Source organism: Parus major, chromosome 4A (genome assembly GCF_001522545.3).
Source record: "Parus major isolate Abel chromosome 4A, Parus_major1.1, whole genome shotgun sequence".
Taxonomy (NCBI): Eukaryota; Metazoa; Chordata; class Aves; order Passeriformes; family Paridae; genus Parus; species Parus major.
Window position 1 is genome coordinate 10,511,586 of NC_031772.1, and position 16,740 is coordinate 10,528,325.

General features: G+C 36.5%; 1 protein-coding gene and 1 long non-coding RNA gene across 6 annotated transcripts in view; one reads left to right on the forward strand and one right to left on the reverse strand.

Annotated features, from left to right (window-relative positions):
• The window catches only part of LOC107203858, an 86,732-nt gene extending 71,536 nt beyond the window's left edge, over positions 1-15,196 (forward strand). Inside the window, exon 3 of the long non-coding RNA XR_001521388.2 lies at positions 14,605-15,196. This is a non-coding gene — a long non-coding RNA (uncharacterized LOC107203858). The remainder of the gene's footprint in view (positions 1-14,604) is intronic.
• Positions 1-16,740, reverse strand: part of TENM1 (teneurin transmembrane protein 1) — a 313,366-nt gene that overhangs the window by 275,734 nt on the left and 20,892 nt on the right. The window lies entirely within an intron of this gene.

Genomic DNA, 16,740 nt, shown 5'->3' on the forward strand with positions numbered 1-16,740 from the left:
GACTGGGGTTTAGATGACCTTTCTTTCACAAACAACACTGCCATTTAATCAGTATACAGCAAAGTCAAGACACTGACTGAACGGTTTTATCCAAATTCTTAACTTTCAGTGAACAAATAGACTCTAATTTGAAGCACAGGCATCAATGGGACATAGAAGGGTTAATCTGATTCTAATGAAGGGAATCTCTAAGGTTAACTCCCTGGGCAGAGGTCTGTACACAGAACTAAGTGACAGGTGGATGGCGTAAACAGGACCCAGCTCCCCTATGAGCACATCTGCAGCCACAGGCCAGCCCTAGGACAGTGGCCAAAGCCACAGGAATTCAAGGACAGCACTGCCACAGAGCAGCAGCTGTCAGCCTCCTTACATCTGCACTGGGATTACAACAGGGGATAAAGATATTTGGATTTAGATTTTTTAGATATTTATGGATTTTGATGTTTGCAAGAAATGCTCCAACACAAATGACTAGTAGTGATATATTTAGTATTTTTTATTTTTAAAGAGAATCACTAACTGCATTTAGATTTATTTGGAATAAGAAAAAATCCTACAGAAGAACAATCATGTACCCACAGGATCTTGGTTTATAAACCAATGAAAACATCTACCTCAGACACAAGGCTAGCTTGTCACTAATAAAAAACCCAACGTTCTACAGAGAAGTTGTCAAAAACTTACAGAACAATTCCCAGAACAATTTTAGACTATAAATCAGGCAATAATTCAAAAAAATAAAGGAAATAATTAAAACCTAATGAAAATAATACAAAACTAAAAAAGTTTTGTTTGTAAGGGGCCTTGTGGAGGTCCAACACGGAACACAAAACAGGCATAACTTCAACAGTAGGCAAGGTTCCCTGCAGCCCTATTCAGTCAAATTTTGACATTCCTAGGATCCCACAACTTCTCCAGGCAATGCATTCCCAGGTGCATACCAACCTTCATCACTAAGAATTCACTGTCCTGTTTTCCAAACAAGCATGTCACTGTATTCCCTCCTGCCTGTTGCCTCTTGCCCTGTCTCTGTGCACCCTCAAGAGCAGCCTGGTTCCTGCAGCTCACCATCCATGGACAGGGAGGAGGCTCAGGAGCAGGTGAAGGATGAACTCAGCCCTTCCATCTGTCCTTCCCTACTAAGCCACTCTTCCCCAGCCCCTATTCAGCCCACTGAAGCACTTAAGAGTGAGAAAGACCTCGTGTGGGAGAGCATCAAAACCATTTGGTATTGACTTCACACTGCTCCCACTACTGTGCTAACATCAAATGCTTATGCAAATTTCATCCTACCACCCTGCTAGCTGAAAATACTATTAATAATTAAACTGACCAAAAAATACTCTTTTTTTTCCTTACTTCCTGTGATGAAGGTACCATCTGTTGTCTATTAACCCTCAGTTTGTAAGCAAAAATGCTAAAGTTCTTCCTGTTCTGTAATTCCTGCCAGGCTGAGTATTTATAGCCCATCTGAATGATTTTCTTTCAGTTTTTACTGGGAGTGAAAGAAGGTCTGTAAAGTATTTTTGTTTGCTCTTAATGCACTATGTGTTGTCAAAATGTCTGAGAAATTACCCTTTTTCTGAGAAAAAAGGTCAAAATCCTGCACATATCGCAGAATTCTTGCGCCAAACAGATTTTTGCCTGATCCTTGCCACTGAACAGTTACACACAAGGTACATCTTTGTGGGTTTATACACAAGTAATTTCACCTGCATTTCATGGATGAGAAACCTGCTCTCTTCTCCTAGATGATACCTTCAGACGTATTAATCTTTCATAGAAAAATACAAAAAAACAATGTAAATCAAACTAGGTAAACCAGAAACTTATTCTGTAAAAGGACTAACTAATCTTGTAGTCAAATTCTGATAAAATATTTCAGCATGTCTCCTCCAGAAGCAGAAGAAACTGTAAATAAAGATCATTATTTCCAGTAACCAGTAGCACTGCCCTGGTTTTAGACACTTCTTTTCCAAGCTGGCTGTGACCACCACCAGGAACAGTCCTGGTGGACCCAAAGTGAGTCTGACAGGCCAATCTAGTCTGAATTACTTCCTGACTTCAGCACTGAAGCTTAGAGTATATACTTAAAGAACCTTTTCTTTAGTCACTGCAAGTTATTACAACATTTTTAGCTACATTTCAACACATACTTAAAAAAAATCAAGAAATCAAAGTTTAATAATTTTTAATGAAGCTACTGACTACTAGTTTTAATGTTAAGAAAATAGCTAATATTTGAAAATAGCAAACCAGCATTTAGTAACTGGGAAAACCAGTAAGAAAGCCTACAGAACTTATTTTAGCATGTCAACAAAAAAACCCCTATGTATAGTACAAGTGTCCACTGCATTCTAAGAGCTCCTGTACATGCACTCTGTAACAAAAAATAATTTCTTCTTTTTACTGCAGTACAATAAATATATACCCAGTATTATGATCCAACTACCATTCGCCTTTCCACACTATCTTCAACTCCTATTTGCATTTGGGCTTGGAAAATACTATCTTTATTTTGCATTTCCATTGATATTTTTGGGGAGGGGGGCAGAGGGGTGGTCAGGTGATTTCAACAAAATTGGTCCAAAAAATGATAATTCATAGCTACAAATGCAGCAGTCCTTAAAAGCAGTATACTTAATAACTGACACTGATCAGAAGTTCTAAATCTTCCTGCTGGGATTTAGACACGTGATAAAATGTTTCCCCATGAAATCACACTGGCTGATGAAGCAGTGAGAACAAGATTATGCGTTCAAGCCGATGTTTCTTTGAATTTCAGCAGAGAAGGAGTTCCCATTCACATCTTGCACCACTTTTAACTGAAATATATTCAAAGAACTTCTTTGCTCTATTTCTCACCATCAGCTTGGCAAGTTGAATAGTAAACCTCACAGTACCATATGGTAGAAGACACCATAGAGATTTAGAGATAAACGTGTTGTATAATGTCAATCCCAATGAGTGATAGAAATAAAACTCAAAGAGCTAAATATCTGGCTTAAGCATGAAAAATCCACAGTTAAGTATAAAAGCCTATTGTACAGCCATTGCTGAATATTTCCAAACTGTAATATTGTACCTTACAGACATGTGGTACCACTTTTGTTCCTCACAGCAGCCGACTAAAAAAATATGCATTCTCCCAAACTGTCAATGAAGAACTCAGTAATGCTGTGAGCTACACCTAATAGCTCAATGCTGCCGGAAGAGAAAGGGAATGTAAACACCTGTTTTTATCTTTCTCCATTTGAGTACAGAGATGAACGGAAGAGAGAAGTAGAACTTCTTTTCACACTAATTCAATACAGCTTAATGCATGTGGAAAATTCAACTTGAAAAAGCAGATAGTGGGAAACCCTTAGCATTTCAGGAAATGCAGGTTTTAAGATGTCCCAAGCATTTTAGCTATAATTTCTTTCAACATCAAATACACTACTGACAATCCCAGAGTTTCATCTCTAGACACACAGCAAGCAAATCTGTTTTCTGTCCTACTTCCTCCACCCCTTTAAAAAATATTCCTATAGTTCAATCTTTCCCACTAATATGGTAAGTATTATTATATTATAAGGGATGAAGGCATTAAGGTAAAGCCTTCAAAGTCCTGATTTTTAGATTTCTTTTTCCTAGCCTCCTCCTTCTTTTAGAATACACCTTAAAACTGGAGAAAATTAAGTCCCCACCAAGAGTGGGTTTTATTGAAACCCATCCATATGGGCCTAGAGTTACAAAAGCATCACAGCCTGACACATTAGTGGGCAGAAAAAAAAGTACAGAATATTCTACAGCAAACAATTTCTTTTGCAGTATACAAGACAAGAATACATTCATGAACAAGTATTGAGGAAATCAAGCTTCCTGAACAGTCCCCAAGCTTGTGGGGTGAGTTACCTGCATGTCCCAAATAAATCAATCCTGGCTTCTTTGTGCACCTGTATTTAGTTGGCAACAATGATGAGAACTTCTCAAATCCATTTTCTTGCACCCCAAATCCTGTGTTCAATTCTGGACCCTCATGATAAGAAAGACACTGAGGTGCTGGAGCAGGTGTACAGAAAGGCAGTGGAGCTGGGGAAGGGAGCACAATTCAGATGAGAAGCATCTAAGAGTGTTTAGCCTGGGAAAAAAAAAAAAGGCTCAGGATCTACTCTATTGCTCTTTACAACTCCCTAAAAGGATATTGAAGCCAGGTGGGGGTTGGCCTCTTCTCACAGCAACTACCCATACAATGAGGAAAATGGCCTCAAGCTGCCCCAAGCGAGTTTCAGGTTGGGTATCAGGAAAAATATCTTCACTGAAATTGTGGTAAGGCATTGGAGCAGGCTCCCCAGTGAGGTGGCTGAATCACCATTCCTGAAAGTCTTCAAGAAACAAGTGCACTTCATCATCTTGAAGTATCTTTTCAAACCTTAATGATTCTATGATTGCCTCCTGCTGTCCTCTACCCTGCAAACAAGCCCTAGACTGCCCCAAATGGACTACTTTTACAGAAAGCTAAAACAAAAGGTCTCTGGCTTTTCTCCCCAAACTACAGACACGTGTTTTATATAAGTTCTCACAACTAATAATACTTCTAATCTGGCACTGCTTCTTTTTAGAACAAAATCATAAAGCTCATTTTCAACAAATCCAGCTACCCCACTCTTGGCATATATGTTACCTATTACTACATTCTGTTAGCTTTATTTCATTATTAAATATGCAAAATGAAGACTAAAAAGTCTTATCTGTTTCCCTTCCAATATTTGGTTCCACATCTTGAATTTTAGGAAGACTCTATAGTGTGACTTCTCCCTATTTAAAATGTTGCAGTTATACTGCAAATGTGCTGATCTATTTAGACTTGTATCACCAAGCAAAGAAAATTGCCAACAACAAGCTCACAAATGCAGAGGAGGTTATGGATCTAAGCTCTTTGGTACTCAGACCACTTCAGTTTTAGTCTGTCAAGTACCAAAAGATTTCCTACATGGTTTACCAAATTATTACTACTCTTCTATTAGTTCTTAATTAAAATTGAAACATGGCAAATTTCAATTTGCATTTAATGTAGTAAGAGACATTCACTGAAAGGATTTACTATAAAAAAGAAGTCAAAGGCACAATTGTTCAGATACCAGTTGTAGGCCTAGAGAGTGATAATGTCAGGAACACAGCCTTGGACAGCAACACAAACATCATGTTCAGATACTCAGAAGCTGGGTGCCAATTTTATAAATGCTACCTCAATTATCCATGTTTTTGAATGGAGTAAATTTGTGTGTAATATCACAACAATTAGAACTTAGTTCAAAACTATTAATATATATTGCTGAGGAGATCAATGTTTTACTTCCATTTTGCTGCCATGTAAAATTAGAAGTAATTTTAGAGGCCCCTGTGCCAGTCACAAGAGTTTTATGGTCTGACCTGTCCCTAAGCTCCAAAAAACGTTATCAAACAAATTCTGAGTGAAGGTGCAAAAAGGAAGAGGTAAAGGAGTATAGGGAACAGCTTTTCCACATGTTCACTTGAAATAATTGACTCTTAAAGTGCTTCAAACAGCATTAACTTTTGTTTAGATCCATCACCTACTTCAAGAAACTCCCATTTTAGCAGATACTGCTCACATGCAAAATAGAAGTGATCTGAATCAAACAGTTTACAAATAACGAATGAGGAAGGAGAGAACAGATGAATACAGCAAACAGATGGGAAAAGAAAAATAGAACAGACATGAGACAATCCTGGTTAAAGGGCAGTCTGGAGTGACTGGTGTTAATCATTCCAGAGATACCACAGATGCAGAGTTACACACAAGCACCTGAGGATAATGAACTTGGCAGACGTTTGTGGATAACCTTTTTGTTGAGTAAATGGGACAAAGGTGATCCAAACACTTTATCAGACAGAGATAAAGCTTGGCACAGGCTCATGTGTGCATGAATTTTGTTCTCTTCTAGGCTACAAGCAAGGAAGCTGGCCACAGAAATACAAGAAAAGTTAATCAGTTTCTATTTGATAAGGCAGAGAAAGTGAATTGGGAGAGTTGTTGAAGTGATAAGCCAGAAACCTAGTTTTTACAGAACAATTTTCAGTGGTTATATAAGGAATGTGTTTAAGAGGCAAATCACAGAATCACTACATTGGAAAAGACCTCCAAGATCATTGAGTCCAACCCAGCCCTAACACCTAAACTAAACCATGGCACCATGGCTTAGTGCCACATCCAGTCTCTTTTTAAACACATCCAGGGATGGTGACTCCAACACCTCTGTGGGCAGACCATGCTAATGCTTTATCACCCTTTCTGTAAAAAAAATTCTTCCTATTAGCCAACCTCTATTTCCCTTGGCGCAGCTTGAGACTGTCCCCTCTCCTTCTGTCAGCTGCTGCTTGGAGAAAGAGACCAAGCCCTACCTGACTACAACCACCTTTCAGGAAGCTGCAGAGAGTGATGGACACCATCGTCAGGAAGGACAGAACAGGATTAAGAGATCTAACTCTTCTGTCAGAGGAGTGATTTTATCTGAAAATGTAAGTACAAAAAGCCCACTCACTTTGCCTGTTTGGGTCATCCAGAAGTCATAAAAATGAGCCTGCTGCAGTGGTGAGCCTGAGCTAGCAAACCTGCCAGAGTTCTTCAGCCAGAATGCAACAGCAGATAGAAACAAACCAACTACACCACACCAAACTAAACCAAACCAAAGAAACAACAACCCAGCTCTTACTGTCAAGACTGTACAGAGAGAAGTGGCAAGACAGCAGTGCTAGAAATATAAGGACAACTGTCAAAATTCATCTGTAAAGTAAAAGGAGGAAAGTTAAGCAAGAAAGGATTAGAGACAAGCAAATGATCCAGGAGACATTTGAGTCAGGAAAGTCCAAGGAGGAAAGGATTTTAGGAACAGAATATGATACGAAATGTTAAAAGAATGCAAGGGCTTTCAGAGGATAAATGGCTTTTGTTCTGACCTTTTCTTTGGTATTACTTCCTAAGCAAAACAGAAGTCATTCAACAAACCACCCCTACTACTGTCACTGGATCCTAACAAGCTAAGAGAATGCTTGGTCACCAAGACTTACCTTTAACAACCCCACATGTCACAAAAAGTCGCTGAGGTCTTCACAACAAAATTTCCACCAGTAATTTCCTACTTCTAAGAAACTGTTTATAGACTTCAGAAAAACAAGCTCAAGAATATTTTTAATTGGTATTTATGCCAAGGCACAAACATCCTGCTCATTTGAGCACCAACATGAAAAATCAGCAATGACAGGATATAAAGGCTCCCAAACAATAGAATGTGGGCTCCACTGGCCCTCTGCAAAAGGAGGAATTCAGCAGAAATTTCACACTGTAACAACATTTACATATTTTAACCTTTATAGGTTATTTTTACACAAGGAGAAATTAAGTAAAAACAACATTACTACTTAAAATCTGAGGAGTGGTATCTGACTGTGTTTTAAGAGTTCTCTTTAAGATGGTGGAAAGCAACTCAAACTTACAACTTCATTGCTTGAGCTGAGTCTTCTCAGATACCTAAATGCAAGTAGACAAAGTTAAGCTTCTTTTCACTTTTTCAGAAAATAAGAAAATGTAATTATTATTTTTTTAAATAGGTATATTTTTCATCTAAATATTCTCTTCTAGAATAGGAATGCAAAGTACAGAATGTCTAATGCACTACTCACTTAAAAATCTAATTGTCCAACCAATATGTCAGAAGTGACTTGACTTTTAAGGGCAAGAAGATGCTGAACCTGATCCAAGTTTGTTAATTAATAGCCTCCCTAGATAAATTATTTTTTACTGTTGTACTTGATTACTAAATCTCTCTGCTTCAAGGCAACAGATGGCTTCAATTCCCCCCAAACCAAAAGTTTGTAATTCTCCATGCTACAGCAATCTAAATTTAGTTAGATACTTAAATATTAGTATTTTTCTTAAATGAGTAATGAAACAGCCTTGGATAGATGAAAAATTCACACTTGAAATTTTCTGGACAGTTACAAGTTCAGAAAATTATTTCTACACTCCTGTTTAGTGTACCCTTGATCAGCACTAGGAATGTAAAAAACAACAACAACAACAAAACACCAACCAAGCAACCAAAAAAAAAAAAAAAAGAACAAAAAAACCCAAAGAGAACCCCCAAAACAAAAGCACCAAATCCTCGACAGCGAATCTGAAACCACCATAAGAAGAATGGTGAATCACACCCTTCTGTCAAAGTTGTCAGTAAAACATTCTGTGTCATAAGAAAATCAAAACACATAGCACACTCTCAAGCTATCAGTTCTGTCTCTCCAATAGTTCCTTCAACTTTTAAGCCCTCCCCAAGAGCAGAGGACAGCCTTTCCAGCTGACCTACATTGTTTGAAACTGCATCGTTTAAATGAAGCACACAGCAACCATTCTCTTTCTGTGACCTTACACACTAAGACTCCAAACACAAACACCATTTATTTCCTCCTATTTCTATGGCATCATGAACTAAGGGCCACCAAAGTCAAAAGAAATCCTTTAATTGATTTGAAAGTATGTCCTCTAACCCTGGTGCTGCAAAGATCTGCACAGACAGATCCTTGCTTCAGTGATTCCACAACTCTTTGCAGAATCAGGGCTACTAAAATACAGTGGCTGGTTCTTTGTAGCAATTTTGGATTTTACACCATTCCAGTTATTGAAAATTATGTGGAGTTTCTTTATCAAACTGCACTAACACCCATAAAAGGATAAACTGAAACTTCTGGCATCATGTCAATGTGTGTAATGGTATATTGGAGCAAAACAAATGGATCTGTTCTCAGACACAAAATGAACATTCTGAATAAGTCCTGTCTAGCCATTTATTAATGCTTTTACAATAACACTTTCAATACATATTATTAAAATAACTATTTTAAATTTCACCCCAACTATGTTCATTTTCCTCCTCTGGAGTTCATTGTATCTTGTGTTTAATACCTCATGCATTGAAATGTTTTCACAACACTGAGGTTGAAAATTTCAAGATAATATAATTTTTCTGTACACCATTACTTGCCACTGCATTCTGTTTTCTACAAAATCAAGTCAAAGAGAAGAGAATTCATCAACATTTCTAATACACTAACTTTTGGTTGTTTTTTTTTTAACTTAAAATTTTTTATCCATTTGTAAGAGTCTGCTCTATCTAGACTTTAAAGGAAAGAATGTCAAACCTCAGGGAAATGAAATTCAATTAATATGTATGGGTCCACTGGTGCTGGGGAAGAAGCTGATCTACATGTGGAAACCACAACACAAAATTCTCCACTGGTTTATGTAACAAAAAGAGCTTTCATCTGCTGAAATGGTCAATATAAGAATATAAAACTTCTAATCTGAATTTTAATTAGAAACAGGTCAAGCAAATGCTCTTCCTCTCCCCCCACAACCCACAACTTTCCTAGCACAAATTACATTATTCTGAAAAGCATGATGTAAAGCCTATCTTAAAATAAAACTATTAATATACTTTTAGCACTGCCATCAAGAAGATTGACAGTTTTCTGTAAGTTTTGTAAAACACACACATAAAAAGACTAAAATTTGAGAAACGTTGATTAAAGCAGTTACTCAGAATTGCCTGCTTGACTGTAAAATTAAAAAAAAAAAAAAATTTGCACAGAATACAACCAGACTATCCACATATAGTCATTTCCTTCCCAGGAGCTCTCAGAAGGCACAAGTGTGGAGATGTCCTAGATATAAAGGCTCCCTCATCAGACAACACACTGTAGTCTCACAGGCACCCTGGATTTCACTACAGGGGGGACACTACTGTGGGACAGCAATGAGACACTTGATTTTCAAGACAAGCCCAAGTACTGTAAGAAGCAACCCCAGTTAAATAACATTCTCCTGCCTGCTTCAAACTGAGCTGAAAGTGAGTCTAATAGTAAAGGTATGCTGGTACATTGAAGTAGAGAAGTCATGTTTCTTGTACAGAAAAAACCATCCCAGTAGTAGGAAGGAAAAGTGCCCAGTCCTGCAGTTCTCACTTATGTGAGCAGCTCCCCTGAAATCTGTGAAATCACAGGAGGCAAAATTACAGAAAAAATCCATTGTACAGCTATCAAAGACTAACCTGTGAATTCCTGTAAAGTTACTTATATAAGTGCGTTTAGGTTTTGACCTCATTTGGAATATCAGAACTCTTTGGTCCACAAGGTTTACTACTTACAACTGCATTTCAATTCAGAAGCCAGTAAATTAGTTTAAGCCAATGAAAGCACCTAATTATTTGATAACAATTCATCTATATATTAGATGCTGAACTGTTATCAGCTCTACATAGGTTGTTATAAAATAGACACTCAAAAGCACCAACATGATTTACTTAAATAAATTCTCAAGTACCTACATACAATAAAGTTTGTAATTGGGACGGTTCAGCCTGGTGAAGAGGCTTTAGAGTGACCTAATTGTGGTCCTCCAGTACTTGAAGGAAGCCTACGAAAAAGGTGGAGAGGAACTTTGGACAAGGATACACAGTGACAAGACAAGAGGGAATAGCTTCAAACTGAGAGCTAGTTTACATTAGATTTCAGGAAGAAATTCTTTGCTGAGAGGGTGGTGAGGCGCTGAAACAGGCTGCCCAAAGAAGTAGCAGATGTTCCTGGAAGTGTTCAAGGTCAGGCTAGATGGGGCCTTGAGCAACCTGGCCTGGTCAAAGGTGTCCCTGTCTGTGTCAGGGGTGAGTTGAAACCAGCTGATCTTTAAGATCCCTTGATCTTAATTTTAATTAACCCAGGACACTTTATGATTCTATGAATTCAGAGGAAAGCTAGATATATTTAGTGTCATTGTTTCTCACTTCACTTTCTTTTGCTCACAGATTTAAAACCTACTAGAACTTAGTTTTCTATTTTATGCCTGTATGCTTAGATTTCCCAGATAATTACTGCACACAAAACTAGTTTATGTGGAATAACAACAGAATATCATAGTGATCTTGCCATTTGGAAGCACATTATTACAGAAAGACTCCTCCTTTGTTGAATTTAATTGTCTATGAAGATACTGCTATTTGAGTCTGTCTTCTGGAACATGCATTTCATCATTATTTTTTAGCCTTGTTACATCAATCACCGCTAGTGCTACAGAAGATTTCTGGGCTGTGAAGTGATAATTTGTTCCAGCGATATTAATGAGGCAAGCAGTGGTCTTGAGGGAGGTGACAGCCCACTGCTTTACAGACAGCAGCAGATTAAGGTGTTGTAGTATACACTGTTTGAAACGTATCACTGGAGCATTCAAAATATTATTACCAACACTTAAGGTATTTTTGCCACCCACACTACAAATTATCCATTGAGTAACGTAGAATCCCATGCCACAGTGTACTGTCACTCAAGGAAGAAACACCAACGGTGGGTGGTCTGGAGCTTCTGCAAATGACACTACAGAACCAGAAAAAAAGGAAAAAAAAAAAAAGGAAGACTTGATGGTGTAACAGCATTCCCAGTATACTGCTGCAGGAAGCAGTACATCTGGAAACAACAGATGGTCTGTGTTTAAATGGGAGGGAATAGAGGATTTTAATACCCGTACACCTCTAATTCAGTTCTACAAGTTTGATTTCTACGTTTTCTCAGATTATGGAGTGTTACGGGATCTGTATGACAGGCTTTACCCATATTATTGTTACTATCAACATAGCCAGCTAAAGCCCTTATGTTGTACTATCTTTATCTGTGAACTCTGACTTAGCCGTATGTGCGCTTTCAGAAAAGGAGACTTGGTCTTTAAAAAAAAGCTTACACCTGAAATTTATATGAACTAAAACACTATTTGTTACAAGACTGATGTTCTACCACCCTAAATAATTCACAATCACCTATTTAGCCTTTTGCACTTGTTTTATGACATACTTTGTACAGGTACACACAGTTTTACATAGTATTTTTAACTTAAAGGAAAAAAAAATGACAGAATACAGGATTTTTTTCCATATATCCTTTCCACATAAATGTCTCAAGCTCTTAACTGATTTATACGTAAGAGCTACTTACAGACATGCTGAAGAATAATCCTAACCATGCATGATTTACATTTACACATTTTAACTCAAAGGAGTGGAAGAAAGAGGATATGGCCATCTGCACAGAAAGCCTTCTGTGGATAACAGCTAGTGCTACCAGCTCCCCCAGTTCCTAATGCCAGATTGAACCATTTGTGACTGGTGCATAGGCAATGGCTGGCTAAGAGCTGGAAGATAAGTATCTAGAAAAAAAGACCACATGCATTTTTTTTTTTTAAGCAGAAAGCACAATTATCTTCCTGATAATTAATCTCCACCAGAAATACAAAATGGTAAAGATAAAGGAAGTGAAAATATTCTAAGAACTTTTTATAAATAATTTTATATTATTTATAATTTTATAAATACTTTTTATAAAGTATTATTAAATTTTTTTACAAATAATTTTGTATTATTTTCAACAGCATCTGTTCCAAGTTTTGGAATTTTAAGCCTGAGACATCCTAAGACAAACATAATAGGTATGTCATAGTGATCTGTAACCTTGGAAATGTAAAAGATTCCATATAGGTGGCCAAAACTGGAAATTTGTTCAAGAAAAATTAGCCCTTATGCCTTTGTAATATAGAGGTCAGCATCTGTTTGAAGTAGGATTTGACATCAGTTGAAGCATATGGATAGGAATCCAAACTCTTTTTCTCATTAAAAATACACCATTTAATTTGGCTCAGTTCAGGACGATTAGCAACATGTGCTCGAAGAGAAGCTTACAATTGGCACAGGGAAAGTTGGCCTGGGCAGAATACCACTGGCAGAAGAGAATCCAGAAGACACTCTGCCAGTCTCTTGTTAATGCTATTAGCTCTTCATTTTCATAAGCACTCAGATATAGTAAAAAAATTTAGCCAAGAAGAAACATACAATAACAGTTATATATAAATAAATCGCACAGTATCTCCTTAAAATACTCAGAGACCTGTCTTCCAAGCTTTCTATAAATAACAAACTTCTAAAACTAAGACAGACCCTGAGGTTATTTACTCCTAAGCATAATTAAAATCAATTAGACAAAATATACATTTAATGAAGAAAGACATAATGCTCCAATTTGTGGTTTAGAAGAATATGAAATCAAATACAGCTAAATTTAAGGGTCACACAATTATTGGACTGTAAGATTCAAAGAATGTTGCAATGTAAGAAGTATTTTGGAGACGAGGTTTTAAAGCAAGTCCTAGCACTTTCCAATCTCTGTCTTAGAAATTAAAAAGCAAACAAATCCAGAAATAAATCCAAACTGAAAAAGTACCCATCATGTTAACATTCTCCTCTCTAGAACTTCTATATAACATACGCTCAGAAATTACTGCACAGAATGATAATCCATCATTTTATACTGACATACAGAAGGTGCTGGATCCAATATTTTAAAGATTAATACATGTGAGATGTTTCCAAAGTTGCTGTGAAACCTACTACTGAAACCTCAAATGGTACCAAATGTAGCAAACTTGTAAAAGCAGATCTAATACACATTTGTCTAACTATCTTTTTTCTTCCCCCCACAGAATCATAGAAAAAATATAAAAGGAACAAAATACATTGTGTTTTTCCATAGTAAAATGGAAAATTTAAAAAATAAAAAAAATTAATTGTGGGAAACTCTCTGCTGTATCTTTACATTTCACTTCCTGTAATTTAACTGAAGTTACCTGGTAGACTGAAAATTCACTAGCTTGAAGTGAACTGACTTCAAGACTGGATTTAGTGCAAATCACTCAAAATAAAGCAAGAAATTGATTTCATCTCACCTCCTTGCATGTTCCCATTTTATGTGCTTAATATTTTATAATCTTGCTATAAATACACAACCAAGCCAACAAAGAGAGCACATTCTTCCTCCTACCACACACATATTTTTTGTCCATCCACTGTTTATCAACTGGATCATCTGATGAATCAACCAAACATATCCAGAAGTGCTATGACTCTGCCATGACATACTTGACAGCATATTTGCTCACAGCTCTCCCTGCTTTTACAGAAAGTTACTGAGAAATTACTTTTCACACACCACACCTGTATTTCTAGCAATGATGCTGGCATAACAGCACACAGATGCTCTCCCAGTGGTCCCAGGAGTACAAGTTCAGTTGTGCCTCATTTTTAGGTTTGTTTTAGTACGACCTCTATCAAAAACCTTGCCTTGTTGCTCTTCATAAAAATCCTTTATTGTTTCAGGGGCACAGTGTTATGACATAAAAATGCAAACATCCTCAGTGCCATCCTCTTCTTCTTACTAAGAATAGAAGTAGAAACAGGGTGGACTTCGGTGCACCTTCATATTTACTATTATTGCATTCAGAGAGAAATCACACAAAAATTTACCTTTATTATAAATTGTTTTTTGTTGAAAGGCACATTAGCTGTGTTTCAATATAGACTCTTTATCTATTGAGATAATGAAGAGTATTTAAAAAAAAAAAAAGGCAAAAAAAAGATTTGCACTGAAGTTTGTTTCTGGGTAATTTAAAACCCCATGACAGCCTTTGACTGTCAGACTGAAAAGCAGAATAAGCTAACCAGATCTCTTTTTTCTTAATAGGACTGACTGCTCTAATCAAATACGTGGAAGAAGAAAGAAAAAGAGGCACTTATTTTCCTCCCTTGGATTCCTCATCTGGGAGAGAATACACTTACCAAACAGTTTCAAGAATATCAAAGTGAAGCCTGAATCTTCAGCTGCATAATACAGTGATTTTCAAAGGGTATTCTTTATTGATGTGCTGAATGTAACAATATTAATGTGTACTTAGAGCAGCACTGTGATGTACCGCTATTTTGAAGAAACAATAAAACAACAAGAACTGCCATCCAACATATAATTTTAATCTACATAATTCTAAGAATTTTCCAACTTCTATGCAGTTGCTGATTAAAAACAATACAAAATCCAAAACAATGATCAAACCCACAAAAATGCCAAAAACAAAACACATACTCTCCCATTAGGCCTATTATTCTGCAAGATACCTTCAAGTCACAACTGCTTCCAAAATTTAATGTATGCAAAATTCAGATAAATGACATCTATAAGGATTCAAGTAACTTAATATAATATAATTAAGAACACACAGCAATTTTTGAAGAACTGCTGCTATTACAGACACCCAAACAATCACGGTAATGATCTACTGCATTGGGAGACATCTCACATGTATTCACTGAGTGGTGTACTGGGATAGGCCACCTGTAAAACATGTAAGGCACATTTAAAGATTCCAATATTCATAACTACAACTCTCCCTTTGTTTTTCAAAATGGCATATTTTCAAGAGTGTCTAAAATAGAAATATACTAGGTAGAACACGTGTTACACTAATTTTTCTATCCCATAAAGCCCAAATAGATGACTGAATTAATCAATACACAGTCACTGAAACCTGTTTCAACTGCTGGAACTCTACAAACAACAATAAAAAACATTTGAAACTAATCAATATGGCCATGTAAGAAAACAAAAAATGGAAAAATCATTGGAGATGACTGTGGAGAAACACATACAGGCCTTCCCAAAAGAAAAAAATAACACACAGTCAAACTCATCTTTTCCAGTAATTTCTTTGTCCAGCCCAGAAAAAAATTCTAATCACAAACAAATAAATTTAGTAGTAATATTTGAATAGACTAATTAAATCTTCACAAAGTGCTTTTTTGTTTATTATTTCTCATTAGAGTTAAATATTCCAAGTCTCACCTAGGGATGGTGTTATGTGCAGAGGAATCACGTTCCTTTCATATACTGGAATCCCAAAATAATAGTAAGTGAATGTCTTAAAAGGAATTTTTTCTGACATATCTAACCATTTTCAAAACCATCCTCAACACTGTGCACAATTATGACCACTGCTCACACTCAAAGACCAAATGCTCAAGTCTACCATATCACAGCCTTAATTCCTTCTAAAGCACCTACCTACTGAGAGCTGTTTACTGCAGGTAAGGAGAGACTCAACTGTTTTTTCCTCTTTGCCATATTTAAGATTTCTTTAAATGAAAACTGATATACAACTTCCTAATGCATATTCATGTTTTGACTCCCCTAAGCATTCTATAATAGGTTATAATTCATTACACAAGCTCATACTCACCCAATACTTTTTAATTATATACAGTATTAATACACACCATCCTCTTTGTCTTTACTAACAATACTGATAAACTGAAACAATGACTGATATCTTTTTATATCTGAAAGCAGAAAGAAATTAGAATTTTCCATCCATTTTACTGCAAGAGACAAAAATAATGCAGAAGTCATACTAAGTAAGTATGGCTTTCATAAGCCAGACAATGCAGGCTCAATTTAAATTACACGTGAATTTTGTAACTGAAGAAATATCTAAATTCTTCTGTCTTAAAGGAAAGGGAAGGGTGATGGAAAGTAAGTTTCAGCATCTGTCTCTATGAAAAAAAATGACTGTTCCTAATACAAAAGTCTTGGAATATATTTAAAACTTCATATGGGAGCCAGGGAACTACCTTGCAATCAGAACCACCACTTCTACAGAAATGCAAAATACTAAACCTGCACATCTTTTAATCATCTGGTCTCAACATAAAAAACTTGAATTTGCTGGTTGATGACTTAATTTAATATATAAGTACAAATAAATAGAAAGAGAATCCATTAGCCCAAGAGAAAACAAATGCTGTGAGTTAACTCCCATGGGCAGCTCAG